The 15,000-nt window shown below is 40.3% G+C and overlaps 1 protein-coding gene across 1 annotated transcript in view; it reads right to left on the reverse strand.

The window, feature by feature from the left end:
• Positions 1-4,911, reverse strand: part of LOC143039378 (hatching enzyme 1.2-like) — a 27,461-nt gene extending 22,550 nt beyond the window's left edge. The window contains exon 1 of the mRNA XM_076209304.1: positions 4,586-4,911. The gene's annotated coding sequence lies outside the window, so the exon portion shown is untranslated. The remainder of the gene's footprint in view (positions 1-4,585) is intronic.
• Between the last annotated feature and the right edge of the window lie 10,089 nt (positions 4,912-15,000).

Here is a 15,000-nt window from a genome sequence, read left to right on the forward strand (position 1 = left end):
TAAACAAGTAAAGATAAAATGTAATAAATTACAGCATTTTATTAAGGAAAAAAATTGAATTGTACTGCACTCGCCACGATAAGAAATGTGTTCCATCCTTAAACTAATCTCTTGATAATATTATTCCTATTTACCTGTAGATTTAATCAACATCTTGACACCTTGATGCCACTCCTTCGTCTGATTAATATCTAATGTAAATAAAAAAAAAAAAATTCTAATGTTATCAATTTCATTTGAAAATCTTGAAGACCTTCTCACCCTCACCCCGAATAAAATGTTTTACCGTTTTTGTATGATTTGTTCCTGATATTTGGTATCAGTTTTCTGGCTTGCCACTGTACCTTTTCCAATTTGTCAATTGTTTGACGAAATTCGGGACCACACAGAAACAATATATTCCAAATGCGGGAGGACTTATGATCAAAAGACCATGGAATCTGTCCTAAATAGAACCTTACTTGCTTTTTCTGGGGGGGGGGGGGGTACAAGGGTTGCATTATCTAAGGCCGTTGCCGATGTTTACACGAAGATTCTTTTCATTCTCCGCTTTGCTTAGTTGTACGTAGTAACATTTTCTAATTTCTACCTATGGGCATATCTTTACACTTGATTTAATTTCTATCTAAAATTGATTGAATATCCAGTTGATTCGAGTGATCATGCGCTACTCCGCATAGCTTATCATCAAATTTGGGTACAGTAGTCAGTCTGTCATAGATATACTGTATGCAGCTACTATAAACAGAAATTATCTTAGATCGGAACCCTGAGGAACTCCACTCGTAACATCTTTCCAACTAGACATTTTGATATTCAGAACAATCTGGAGTTTATGATTGTTCAGTCGATTGCTAATTCAGCTTAGCAAACTATTTCTTCTATATGAAGTAAGGTTAGTTTCTCTGTGTGGGATATTATATTTTTCTGTCAAAATGCAGATATATCAAATCGAAAGTTCCTTTAGTCATAGTTTGAAATAATTGTTTCAAATTCGAGAAGATTAGTTGCGCTTGAATGTTTATGTCTGAAACAGTACTCGGTGTCATTTACTGGAGAGTTGCTTTCCAAGTAATGTTCAATGACATCTTGATTTTATACCTTCTCTTACGATTGAGGCGGTAGACCTGTATTTTTGAGGATTCGATTGTTCACCTTTTTCTATATGAATCAAGTTTGATAAATTCTGTACTCTTGGTACACCCCCAGTCGTGACAGTTTGTTCTTTTCTTCTTTCGTTTCTGATGGGATAACATTTTTATTTTCCTTTGAAATTCTTGAATGCCAATCTTTTGGCTCAAGTGTTTTATTAACTAAATTTTTTTTCTGCACGTTTCGATTTTTTCTTCCTGGTTCAGTCTTGATTTCTACATCTGGTCCTAACCTGATCTATTCCGTAATCTCCATCTTTCGTTCTGTAGCGCGAACTTCATATGCATGCTAATGAAACAACCGAACGAAACTTATCCAGTTATAACTGGATCACACTCCTTTAGACTTGTTTGTTCGTTTTATCAAACACCATGACAAACCTTAGTTATGTTGCTGTTATGGACTATAATTAACTATTCTGTTTTTTCGATGTCTCGAACCACTGTCAGGTGTCATCTTATATATATGTTGGTTTAGTTAGTCAAAGGTTTCTATAGTTTGCTTAATAGTCCTGTTTCCTGTAGGGAAATGTGGTGAGATGTTAGATGCATTGCTGTTTTGTCGCCTAGGATTTGGTGTGGAGTCAGCACTGTTTGACGGAGTACAGTAGATGACAGAATGGGTAGTTAATACGGGGTGTTGCGTATATTGAACAATCTAGCAGTACATGGTATCGTGAAGGGAATTTTACTTTGGCAAAGGGGAGTTCCATTGTGTAATGGAGTGTAATATTTAGTTTAATGTGGTTTTGTGTAAGATTGGGTATGCTAGGGGCGTTGAGAGATATAACAGGCTGACGTATGGTTTAGTGTTAATGTTGAAGTTGCAGTGGATATTGTGAATAGGAGAGATACCTTTGTTTTCGATAAGGGGAATGGTTTAATGGGCTTTGAAGGCAAATCAAAATATATAAGTAAATAAAATTAATAACGGTATCATTCCAATATTTCCTACTGCATCGAGTTTCACTGATGGGAAATGAGAATCCAATCAGTAACTGACACTTGTCCCGGCTCTCTTAGATCTAACAGAAGAGACTTTTGACTTATCTGAGTTGCATTAATGTGGGACTGTTTCTATCTCACCCGTTTATAGCATTAGCCGATTGCCAGCTCCCGCTGTGTGAAAAAGGTGGTGAAAAAACAAAGTGTGTTTTAATATTTTGAGCGTCAAGGATTCAACCACAATGGCAGAAACTGTACTAATGAGTAAAAACGTACAAAATGGACTTATAACAGCAAGTACGCAAGGACAAGGGAAGGGAAACAACGGGACATTTGGAGGTTCCTGGCCCACAGAACCACGAGCGTCTTCATGAATGGTACCCACAACAGCCTTACTTGTCGCCAAGAGTATCCCCCAAGGGGTCAGTTCTTGGACCGCTGCTATTTCTTTTATTTGTCAGCTACTTTGGAGCCAACCATACTTGGAACTATATGTTTCATTAGATGACCTGAAACTATGTATGCAACTCCCTAGCAATTCACCACTGTCAGTCTCTCAAAATCTTCAAGACCATATCAACACTTCGGAATCTACTAATACCTCCTTGGGGTCTTAAATCTGCATCCAACAAATATGTTCACTTTTGCTTTAGGTGCGGAACGGAATCACATAACAGTACTACCATCTAGATGGAACCGATAAACGTAGAGGCTCATCATATAAAGACCTAAGAGTTATTATAAACTCTAAAGTAAAATTTAAGTCACACATCAGAGACGCTGTAACTAGAGCTCGATGGGGCAACTAACTTGACGAAATCTACAATATTCCACTCCTCCACTTCATCTTTGATGTCAGACCTGAGCTCGAGTTTATTTGTCCTTTTTGGGATTCAGGGTTTCATAGCGACTTCATATTTCTATTAATTTCAACAACTAAGAACAAAGCAATTGGTCAGTATTTCAAACTGCTTCTCTATTTTAAACCTATATTGATTCGATCAAGGGCGGATAGTTGAGAACTGATTTCATTCACTGCTATAAAAAATGTCAACTTTTCTCCTATTAAACCTCATGATGTATATACTATGTCACCTCATCAAGGAACGAGAAGTCATAAACACGATATCTTAATCCCCATACAAGTACATAGGTAGGTAAAATGTTCTTCTCAGATCGTGTTATCAACCAATGGAACTCTTTACCTGTTGAAATAATAGACTCATCCCTTGCTCAATTTAAATCTAAACTAGCTCATCACCCCCATAACATATTTTTTATCGTTCTACTTTTGTTTTTGCAACTTCTTTCCCCGTGTCATTATCAGCTTAATGTGTGAATAATTAACTCATTATACAAGTGGCCTGACACAAACTACCAGTTACCCTCATGGTTATACTATTAATGGAATATTAATGTTCATCTCACTGGGCTGCTTGATTCCTGGAGCACCTTATGTTGCTGCATGGCAGTCCTACTAGATAAGTTAACCAGGTCTCTATGAGACTACCACTGCTTGGCAGAGGACGGTCGTAAGTTGAAACAGGTTGATCAGCGTTATTCGCTCTTCTTTCTTCTGTTTCCACATACTTTGTACAAATCTATACATAATCACATACACACTAAATGCAATGCAAATGAAGAAAGATGTACAAGTGCACAGATAATAACTATAAAGATAACAAACATATAACAAACAGTAGCAAGTGCCCAATATATCAAGAAAAAAATCAGGAAATATCTTTGTGAAAGGATGAGAAATAGTGTACAAAATTCCTGACAGGATAACATTAGTTTATAATAGATGACATGTAAATCAGTTCCTGACTACATTACGGGGCAGTAGATATTCTTTTATGCAGTGATTTTTCCTTGTGTTACATTGATGAAGAGTCCCCCTGTCAATTGTGTTTCGATTTTTATTGACTTTCGAATCATAATTTGAAAAATCCTACAGCAACACCGGAGATTACACCTGTTCAAGCAGCACAGGTAGAACCAAGACGGTAAAATGCAATATGCACTGTAAATCCACAAAGTTTATTACTTACGTCATGGCAACAAGTTGCCAAGACTCAGTGCGATGTAACTTTTCTGAACTGAACAAGAAAGTACGAGAGTAAGCCAGAACCAAAAATTGTACAGTTAGTTTTTGCAATTCATCATGTAAAAAAAACTTGAAAACTACATCTGTATTTTCCTTTCTAATATATGAAGAATGATCACAATACTTTTGCGGTACGAGTTGTCAGTATATTTGAATCAATTCTCCAGACGTTTCTCATGTTCCCAGCAGTATCTAGTGAATTACACAACAACGTGAGTAAGCAACCTGCAACAGGGCAAGCGACTTGTCCCTCCCATTAAATATGCAAGTCATTTATACCAAGACACAAGAAAGGGTACTCAGCTATGCGTGAGAGGCATATTTTTCTTATACTCCTTAAACATATCATTTAGGTAAACAAGCTGGAAAGTCTGTTACCTACCTGTTCACTTTTGGGGGGCAAAAAAGACGACCGGAAATAGTCCAAAGTAGGGTCGTAGTTTATACACGTGCGCACGTAAACGTGCCCAGGAATGCGTACGTTATATAGGTACAGAGGAAAAACCCGTTCCCACTCGCACGTGCGAGAGCGAAAGGTCGATAGCACTGACGAACGCACACACACACACACACCCGCGAGTTGTCTGGGCGGCATAGATCCCGCGGAAGAGAAGGAGGCGTCTTGGGTTGGTCATTAAAGCTCACAGGATCCACAGGTACACAACACACACGTTCACTCCAACTAGAAAACTAATGTTGCTCGCAAGTGCCCGCACCGCGCTAATATAAGTTGGCGCGGGGTTGAGGGGCGGAGCTTGTGGAAAGGGGTGGAGAAAACGTGAGGTTGAGAGGGAAGGTGAGGGCAGAAGGCGGAGACAGGAAGGGAATGGGCGGTCGAACATCGGGAGGGAGGATTAGAGGAGAAGCTGGTGTAAGGTGGAATAGACACAGCAGCGGGTGCGTAGAGTATTTAATAAGTATTTCAGGAGCAAAACGTAGGATTTACGGCATATATTCACACGCAAGCATACATCAACACACACACAAACATATGTGTGTATAGATATCGTCAGCTATTCGGAATCCACTGCAAACAAAGATTTCTTCCAATCTCTGCCACGTAGTTCCTGCACACCCTGCATCTTCTCTCATGTCGTCATAGTACATTTATTCCGTCTACCATCCAGTTCTCTACTTGTCTTGCCAAATTCAACTTCCGATCTTTAATCGCTTCGATGGTACATCTTACTTAAATCTATTCTCGTAGCCAGTGTGCCCCTCTTCTTGTCCACTAATATTTTCCACAGCAATTTTCTTCCTATTTACTGGACACTCAGAAACTTTCATCAGTTTCCAAGTTTCACATATGTCGGTTTTATCTGTCGCTGCGTTGCAGATACATGGAACTTCTCATAATATTCGCATACTAATGACGATAGTTGTTGCCACAGCCCGCAGCCCCGCAATGGCTGGCAACGATCCCCGAGGCCTTCCGTAAATATCTCTAGTGATAAACTTTGGATTGTTGTCTACATATGGGACAGTTTCTGTCACCAGCTTGTAGAATTAAGAGGGGAACGGTCAGTCGCCTATTATCTCCTTATGTGAAAATATGGAACTAGGGAATAAAGTTGAAAGTGAGATATCGGGTCCTGTCAAGACACCGAGTGTCATCCTCTCGAGGCTGCACCTCCGGATGAAGGTGAGGGTGTTGGGGAGTTTTGAATACGTGACTTTTTTTTTTTTTTTTTAATTTTGATCCCTAATGTTGCTATATTCATCACACATTATCCAAAAATTGGGACTTTTTTCGTCACCATAGTTGATAGTAGATTTCAGTACTTGGACCAAATAGCAATGATACTCTTCAACTTCTATATTTCTACCGTTAGTCATATATAATTATTCTACTTTGAACTTTAGAGTTGATTATTACTTTGCTTTTACTTTGTCATGTTCAAACCTGTTTGGATACTCACTGAACATTTTTTTCTGAAATAAAAACAATGTCATCCAGAAATCTCGATTAAATTAAATATTCTCAACCTTTTACTTTACTAAACGAGTCTAGAAAATCCCCCTCGATGTAGGCTAATTTGGAGAAATTGTATAACCCTACCTTGCTCGAATTTGGTCTTTTATTTGTCAAACCACAACAGTACCATTTGCGCAGATATTTTGCATAAGTTTTATAACATATTCGTTTGTATTCCGCTTGCGTATCATCTTATTACCGTTTGTTCTACCAGGTTAGTTAATTGACTGTACTCAGGTGGCAAATAATGCCGTGTCTGCTTATGCCACTTGTTCTCTTTGTTAACTTTCATCTAAAATTTTGTAAAAAAAAAAAAAAAAAATTAGTATACATTTAATAAAACCAACGAGTCATAGCAAATATCAAGGTCATTCTAGCCATTTTTCTTGTAAATTCCCTTTAGCATTGTATCATGGTTTAGGGATGCCAAACGTATTTACGGTGTGCATACGTTGGTCCAATAACAATAAACTATTGCCCCCGTCTTTGAAAATAGATGAGTAGATAAATCTATTTATATACTAAAATACCTCTACCCCTTTATGAGGAAGATAGTACCACTTCCTTTTCTTCCTCTTCTCTCTCTTTCTCCCTCTCTCTCTCTCTCTCTCTCTTTCTCTCTCTCTTTCTCTCACTCTCTATCTCTATCCAAAACATTCATCAGTCCCACACTTATCCAGCATCCATTTGCTTCCCTCCAATCTTAGCCACTTGTGAAAGAAGGAATAAAGGTCCAATCCTAACAACCTATCACCCGGGTCAGAAGTAATGCAGCAAGACAGAGCACATCCGCAGCTGGCCCCGGCAGCCTAAGCTGGTTTACCCCTTCCACTTCATTGACATGGTGACCCTCCCTTATCGTTCCCTCATGCGTAAATAGAGACGAAAGAAATACCCTCGGGCCGCGTTAGTACATCGTCCATTGACAACCACTCTCTACTGTTACCTGCCTCTTGTCTTCTCTCTTCCCTTCTCATCAGACATTCCCCCCATTACCCAAGACCCCCTTCATCCCATCCATCCATCTCATTCTTAGTCTTTCTCTCAAGTTCACTACATCCACTTCTGCCTTCCATACTCTTTTTGCAAGTCTTTCTTCACCCATTCTCTCCATGTGCCCAAACGGTTTCAGTATACTTGCATCAACCCTATTTGCCAGTTCCTTTTCCACTCTCCTCATCACTTCCTCATTTCTCACGCTATCCATCCTCGTAACCCCTCCAACATACTTCTCAAATACTTCGTCTTTAACACAATTAAAATTCTCCTTTCTGGCTTCCTTACATTCCAAGCCTCAGCCCCGTATACTGTTGTAGACACAGTCATCCTCTTTGCGTCTATCCCCAGATACCCGTTTCCCATTAGACTTTTCATTCCCCCAATACATTTACTTAATTCCCTCATTTTATAATTCACCTCTATTCCCCCACTCCTTCATTCCTTCCAACATGTGACCCTACATACTTAAAACTGCCCACCTCCTCTAGCCTCTCTTACCACCAGCTCACTGCCATCCTCACTTCTTGTACCTTAATTTTACACATATAATCACCTTAATTTTACACATATAATCACCTTAATTTCACACATATAAACTTTAAACTTCCTCCTATCGCATACCTTCCCAAATTCCGTTACTTACTGCCTTTGGCCCTTCTCTGACATAGCTACGATCGTATTACCATCATCAAACAACAACTGGCTCACCTTCCACTTCCCTCCACTTGCACTATCTCCAATGCCTTGCCCATTTACCTCCCGTACCACCCCATCCATGTGTACACCGAATGACCATGATGACATAACACATCCCTGGCACAACCCCACCTTCACCTCGAAGTATTCATGTTCAAAGCAATGATAGGTATGGACAAAATCGAAGCTATCTTATCATGGGACGTAAAATCAACAAGAAGACATGGTGTCAGGAATATTTCCTCTGTCAACTTCCACGGATTCCGTTATCGAATCCGACCGGGATTATGGAGTTACTCGATCAACCGTCGCGAGCTATTGAAACGATATTGATTACCTGATTGACCTCTTGCCTCGGCTCACGGTTGACTTGTGGTCGGTGCTGATTTGTCAGTATCCTGTTTCGTCGACATAAGAGAGGGCCCACTCGCCACATGGACACATGTAACATCTAACACAGCGCTCACTGGTAGCAGACATTCTCCCACTTCGAGCAGATCATCGCTCTCCGGACTGTATCCATAGCTCTGCATCATGGAGTTGAGTTTTCTACTGCTGTGAATCCCGTTTCGTGGTCTTGTAGCACTCTCCGTCCTGTCTCCCATCTAAGAAGAGGAAGGCAAGATCTCGAAGCGGGATTCGGAAGCAGTCTAAAGGAAAACCAATACTACATTACCGCCTGTAAATGGTGCGGGAGTTGATGCCAAGAGTGAGGAAGCAGTTGAGGCTGACAGTGTATTCAGTCACCACCTCTTCCACTACCTAACACTAACCTAATTTTTCTAACTAGCAACCATAAGACCTCCGGCGATGGTGTGTGTGATCATGAGAACGGGCGATAATGATCTCTAGAAGACCAAGACCCCGTTCAATTAGTTGTTCTGCAACTACTTGGATGAAAAGACAACAGAAATGATGTGGCGAGACTGCATATCCCAGCCGTTTTACCTATAGCTGGAGTGCCCCAAGGCTCTGTTCCAGTCCCAACTCTATACAACCCTAACACAAATGACCTTCCAAAGCCGTCCTACCCACATAACCAGGCCCTTTCCTCTCTCGTAACCAAGAAGACACAAAGTATTAAAGGGAGCTTTAAATGCAATGCAAAATACATGAGGGGTACACGCATGGAAACAGAAGTGGCGAATCAAGACCAATCATCGTAGAGTTGTTTACTTCCACTGGAGCAGAACCGACTGACCAATCTCTGAAATATCTCTCAAGATAAACAAGACAAAAATGTCGGTGAAAGCTTATGTTAATGTATTGCAAACACACTGGACAGTAGTCTGACCTGAACTCCACACTTTCACATTCAGAGGGAGAAGGTTAAGGCTACACTGGGCAAGCTAAGGCGATTCAAATCCAAAACACTGCACACAAGACGTCGACCGCACCTAGTGTTGGTCAGACTCATACTGTACAATCTTCGGGATCAAACCAGGTGACATACCCCACAATCTTCTCTCATTAGAAAGCTCAGAACGTTACACTCCATTTCCCCGTGGAGTTAAAAAGGAGTGACTTCAGAGCCTCTGAATCACACTACAAACATTCAAGTACTCAACTAACACAAACACACACTGCACTCCATACATCTTGACAGACTTTACGCCAGACACAAACGTCTGACACTACACAGCAACCAAACCTCACCACACAGAGTGGTTTCTGAGCCCAATTCCCCTACTCTTATAACAGTGATTTGTCTGAATTATATCCTTTTACCAGTTATGGCTGACCTATGTTGATTGTAGATAATGTGCCTCAATTCTTTTCTTCAAAGTATCGCTTCACAATTCCTCTACTACTTTCGAAGAAAGAAATTAAGTTTATAAATCTCATGTTCCAATATCAATCATACTGGTTGGTTGTGGTCATAAGAACATAAGAATAAAGGAGACTGCAAGAGACCATAAGGCCTACACTAGGCAGCTCCGAATCCATCACCACCTGTCGTCCCCATCCATAAAGTTGTCTAATCGTTTTTTAAAACAACTGATTGTTTCAGCGCTTACTACATGGTTACTAAGTTTATTCCATTCATTGACCACTCTATTAGTAAACCAATTCTTGCCTATTTCCTTCTTAAATCTAAATTTGTCCAGTTTATACCCATTACTGCGAGTCCTGCCCTGTTGTTTTATTATGATGACCTTGTTTGCATCACCCTTGTTATAGCCTTTGATCCACTTGAACACTTCTATTAGATCACCCCGCACTCTGCGTCTTTCCAGAGAGTGTAAGTTTAGGTGCCTAAGCCTCTCTTCGTAAGGCAAATTTCCGAGTCCATGTATTATTTTGGCAATTCTTCTCTATAATGATTCTAGTGAATTTATGTCCATTCCGTAGGACGGAGACCAAAACTGTACCGCATAATCGAGGATGGGTCTAACTATTGCTAGATAGAGTTTAATAATTACCTCTGCACTTCTATTCGTTACCGTCCTAGCAATGAAACCTAATGATCTGTTTGCTTTATTTCTGGCGCTAATGCACTGCTTCCTGGTTTTAAGGTCCGGACTCACCAGAACTCCCAAGTCCCTCTCACACTCAGATTTTTCTAAAAACGTGTTATCTAAGATGTATCTATTTTCGGGGTTGTGTAGCCCTACGTTTAACACGCTACACTTAGAGATATGTTTGTTCTGTATTATATAAACTATACTCAAGTTCTGTCTCATATGAGAAAGTTAAATCAATGAACTCCTTATTACAAACACACACACACACACACACACACACACACACACACACACACACACACACACACACACACACACACACACAATGAAGGATATGTGCAAGATCGAGAGGATGCAAAGACAACAACCAAACTGGTCCCCAATCTGGTGGATAAACCATACGAGGAGAGACTAAAACCACTAGGTCTGCCAACATTGAAAGATCGAAGAGAAATGGGTGATATGATTACAGTATTGAGTTCGCTAAAGGGTATAGACTACGATGACAAGGGAGATCTCTTGCTTAGGGATATGAAGGCTTTAAGAGGTCATGAGAACAAATTAAGAAAGATTATATGTCTAAAGGATGTGAAGAAACGCAATTTTCTATTTTGATACAAAAATACTTGGAATATCTTAGATGATACTGTCCATACTGGAGCAATATATGAATTCAAATCTAAGTATGATAATTGGAAAATAAAGAGATAAAACAAGTTAGAACCATGCATGAATTCAAAGCTAGGTTTGATAAGGTGGAAAGTAGGAGACGGGACCCATCGAACGTTACTCCTTTTTTGTATACTACAATTAGGTTAATACAATTAGGTATTCCAACCCTGGTGGGCAAGAAGTTGGGTTGCGTAAATGTAAAGTCAGATATTCAAGAGGATTTTGATAAGTTACAGCAGTGGTCTGAAAAGTGGCTAATGAAATTTAACACAAGTTAATGCAAGGTTATGCACATAGGTAAAAATAACAGTAAGTACGATTACAAGTTATTTGGAAGTTCTTTAACAAAAGTGGATTGTGAAAAGGATCTCGGCGTAATTATCACTATCTCAAATCATCTAGGCAGTTTATTTCAACCTCTGAGAAAGCAGATAAGATTCTAGGACTGAATGCGCGATTTTTTTTTTTACTTCAAAAGTCCATCTCTCCACATTTGGAATATGCCGTTTCCGTATGGTCACCGAATCTCATTAAAGACATTGACAGATTGGAAAAAGTACAACGGCGAAAACTGATTCCAAATATGAAAATCATACGAAAAACAACTAAAACATATAAATCCATTTTCTCTAAAAAAGCGTAGACTCAGAGGTGACTTGATACAGGTCTTTAATATTCTAAAGGGCATTGGCATAAAAAAAATGTCAAAATTTTCACACTGAACGAGAATCAGACAAGAAACAATGGTCTCAAACTGTCAGGAAATAGATTTGATTTGGAAGTGGGTAGAAACTAATTTGATAACCATGTAGTTAATGAATGGAATAAACTTTCTGCAGAAGCAGTGCAATGTAGTTCAGTTCGAAGCTTTAAGATTCGTCTAGATAAACACCTAAGATGCTGTAATGCCTGCCATTTATCTTATATTAATTTGTTATTATTAATTTGTTATTTATTATTATTTATCTGTCCATTTATTATTTACTATTAACCTGTTTACCTATTTATTAATTTATTATTTATATTATTTTTGCTTATTTATCATTATTGTATTTTTTTCGCATCCGACCTAGTTATGGACCAAAAGGTCTCCTGTCGTCATGCTCCTCCTTTGTAATCTTTTGTAATAATGACCCATAATTTGGGCCATATATGATGTCTGGGGTCTCATCTGTGAGGATAATAGCTACTGATCACAAGTACAACACGTGATCCAAGACCGCGGTGAATCGGATGTATGTGCTGGTGTTGGTGGTAACAAATTCTTTCTTTCCTTTTTTACATTAATATGTTTTTTATCTTCTTTTCACGTTACTCTCAGATCAACCCATGTGAAATCTGTGAAGTTAGTGGTGAGTAGTTAGTGGTGAGTAGTTTGTGGCGAGTAGTTAGTGGTGAGTAGTTAGTGGTGAGTAGTTAGTGGTGAGTTGTTAATCGTGAGTTGTTAGTGGTGAGTAGTTAGTGGTGAGTAGTTAGTGGTGAGTAGTTAGTGGTGAGTAGTCTACACCAGGAGTCGCGCAGCTGCGGCCGAAGCCGTCACCTTTCCCCTATGTGTTCTGTGGACTATTGAGGCAGGTAATATTCACTGCTGGGAATCGGAAAGAAGCGCGGGACTCGAACCCACAACCAAGCGAACGCGAGACCAGCACGCTTCCGATTACTAAAAAGTGTTGCTAAACTATTTACAATCTAGAATTTCCTCATCCACGTTTCTATGTACTCCTTAAAACTTGATAGCTTTCACCACCCCTTGTCACCACTGTCACCACCACTGTCGGTCCTCGACCATTACACGTATATTTGACTTGTAATACCACTCGTCTCGAGGCCCCTTGCCTTCGTTACGTGAGTTTCACTAAATATTCAAGTTCCTCTTAAGCAGTTGGCCCAATGCCTTGTATTTCCTGTAGTTTCACTATTTTCTAATTTCAATAGGCCCGTGCCTAGTTCTCGTCCTTTGGGTTAATAAAAGGGTGGTGAATTTTCTTTCTTCTTTCACTGTAATTTCACCGTCTTGTTACACTCAGGATCTCTTTCTCTCGTCTCCCTACATCGTCTCCCTAGATCCCCGTATCCTACGCTAAGCTACCTTCGTCTGACGTCACTAATTTTTCTAATCCAATCTCTTATGACTTCTCAAATAAATGTCACTCCTTATGGGCGTGACTTTGAATTCATGCACCAATAGTTTTTTCCTCCTTCTCCACCTTGCACCAATCCGGAAAGCCATTGCAATGCCACTAGCAATATCGTTTACCTCAGCATTAGTCAAACGAAGCTAACCTGCGCTTACAGAGTTTTGATTACATCATCGATTATAAAACAGTCACCTCCGTTGGTGTTTACATAGACATAACGTCACCTCAATGTTATCAAACAGCAGGCGAGCAGGCGTCGAGTCTGAATTGTTGAGTCAGCATTCTAATGCCCTAGTGTTTCCCTAGCTCATTTCCATTCGTACAACTACCGGCCTCTTACAATACCCAACAACGTGCACTAGAAAGGATTCAAGCGGTGTTTCCTTAGGACACCAGCCGAGTTCACTGGGTGGGGGAGAATTTATTGCCATTTAGCTTTTTTTTTTTTATTATCATCATCATCACCATCATCATTACTATTGTCATTACAATTACTATCATTATTATTACCATTGCTATTATTATTATTAATCATTACTATTAATTATTAACCATTATCAATTATTATTATTATTATTATTATTATTATCGTTGTACTTATGAAAGATCACATTTTTTATTTTGCAGATGCTTTTGCACTTATATAGGTCGTGAATACAGGAGGGGAAGGGGAATGAGGAAGGAAGGGGGGCGTGATGGTTTGTTTTCTCATTACACGTTCTCCAAATGCACGCGAGATAATTTTTTCCTTTTTTTATTCTCGTTATCCTCAGCTGTCTCAGTGTCTGTTCTTTGTGTCTTCATTTTCTTTTGTCCGCTCATGCATGGATGTACATGTTCATGCAAATAGACATGTATATTATACGTCAACTCCATGCATGTCTCTAGTTCTTACCTTGAGAGCCAAAATATAACTCCTTCCGAGAGTTCTAAAGGACTTGTAACGTTATCTGCTTTTTATGACGTCATCTATTTCCTTGCATGACGTCATTCATTTCATCATTTGTATGACGTCACTCATCGCCTCATCTATTTCCTCATGTGACGTCACTGATTACTTCTAGTTCCTTTTGAAGTCATTCATTACTTCTTATTACATATAAGTTGTGGAACAGTGGTTCTCTGCTTCTGAGGCCTTAGCGCGCTCGAGACCTTTTGGTCTTTGGAACCCAGGCTACTCCACTTCGACCTTCGAGCTCTGTCGTGGTCGTAGTTGTGGTTGCTGCGGGTTCCTTGCTGGCGACGAGGCTTCAGGGTCGGATTTCCCCTCAGCCAAGAGTTGGCTCCGAGGTCCATGTTTGGAGGAGGGACTTTGAGCGGCTTTCATTTTGTTTTGTTTTTTCGCTCGTGATGTTTTCTCTCTCATTTGGTTCCTTGCTCCCCAATTTTCTCTTTTTTTCCTCGGTGAAATAGGATGAGAATGATGGAGGACTACTCCCCGCTTGTCCTCTTCATGTTCCTGTGTAGAACCCGTCCGTCCTGACCCGCATGTTATGGCTGCTGCCATCGCGTCGTCCCTTACCCAACTGACACCCCCACAGTACTTTATTCAGCTTATGGGAACGCCGCTCCCAAGCTACCTGCACTTGCACCCTGAGAACCTCGTGGCGGCTTGGCCTCCGCTCGCTTCGGAGAGCCATTACCGCTACGAGTGCGTCCGGACCTCAGAGAAACGAGGTAGTGAACTTCGAGCCGGAGGTTCTTACACCTGGAGGCGAGGTCTCCACCGCCTGGGAATCTGTTCCTCCAGGTCAAGGGACTGGAGGTTCTCCGCTCGCCTCGAAGTTCGTCGCCGCCCGGCGTCGACCGGCGAAGGTCCTCTTGGTCCTTTCGCTCCCTGCCGACGCAGGGA

This window comes from Oratosquilla oratoria, chromosome 2 (assembly GCF_046742065.1).
Source record: "Oratosquilla oratoria isolate Oo_2021 chromosome 2, ASM4674206v1, whole genome shotgun sequence".
NCBI classification, from domain to species: Eukaryota; Metazoa; Arthropoda; class Malacostraca; order Stomatopoda; family Squillidae; genus Oratosquilla; species Oratosquilla oratoria.